Below are 677 nucleotides of genomic sequence, written 5' to 3'. Positions count from 1 at the left end.
CACTCACCTAAGTTTGAAAAAATCCTATTGAGTGGAGAGCAATCCTCCCACTCGGGGGCTTAGCTGGAGTCCAGTACTCGCCTAAGTCCTCCCACTTAGAGACTTAGCTGCAGTCAGGCACTCACCTAAGTTCAAAAAAAAATCCTACCGAGTGGAGAGCAATCCTCCCACTCGGGGGCTTAGCTGCAGTCCAGTACTCGCCTAGGTTCTCTCACTAGGAGACTTAGCTGCAGTCCGGCACTCGCCTAAGTTTGAAAAAAAATCCTACCGAGTGGAGAGCGATCCTCCCACTCGGGGGCTTAGCTGCAGTCCAGTACTCGCCTAAGTACGAAACACATCTCAATCCTCAAGGACGACGAGGGGCGGGTCGACTGCCACCTTCTCCTGGAGAGCTTTGCCACAAATACAAGACATGGGTCGACTACTTCCCTCTCCTTCGGAACTGCGCTGTGAGTGCAAAAGTTGTCTCGAATGAAGAATGGTTTCACTCAGCAGGAGATTCATAAGGTAAACCAAGTTCAGATAAATTCTAAAGGTTCCAGACCACAGATCGAAGTACTCGGGCATGCAGCCCGAAAAAGTTTAACGGTTACAAAAACCACTCGGCATTCTGAGGCAAATTTAAGGTGGGACATAAGAGTTTGTTCACTCCGCGGAAGGAGGGCTGGCAGGCTCGA

Source organism: Triticum dicoccoides, chromosome 6A (genome assembly GCF_002162155.2).
Source record: "Triticum dicoccoides isolate Atlit2015 ecotype Zavitan chromosome 6A, WEW_v2.0, whole genome shotgun sequence".
In the NCBI taxonomy this organism is placed as follows: Eukaryota; Viridiplantae; Streptophyta; class Magnoliopsida; order Poales; family Poaceae; genus Triticum; species Triticum dicoccoides.
The sequence above is the reverse complement of the archived record's forward strand: the minus strand, read 5'-3'. Positions refer to the sequence as shown.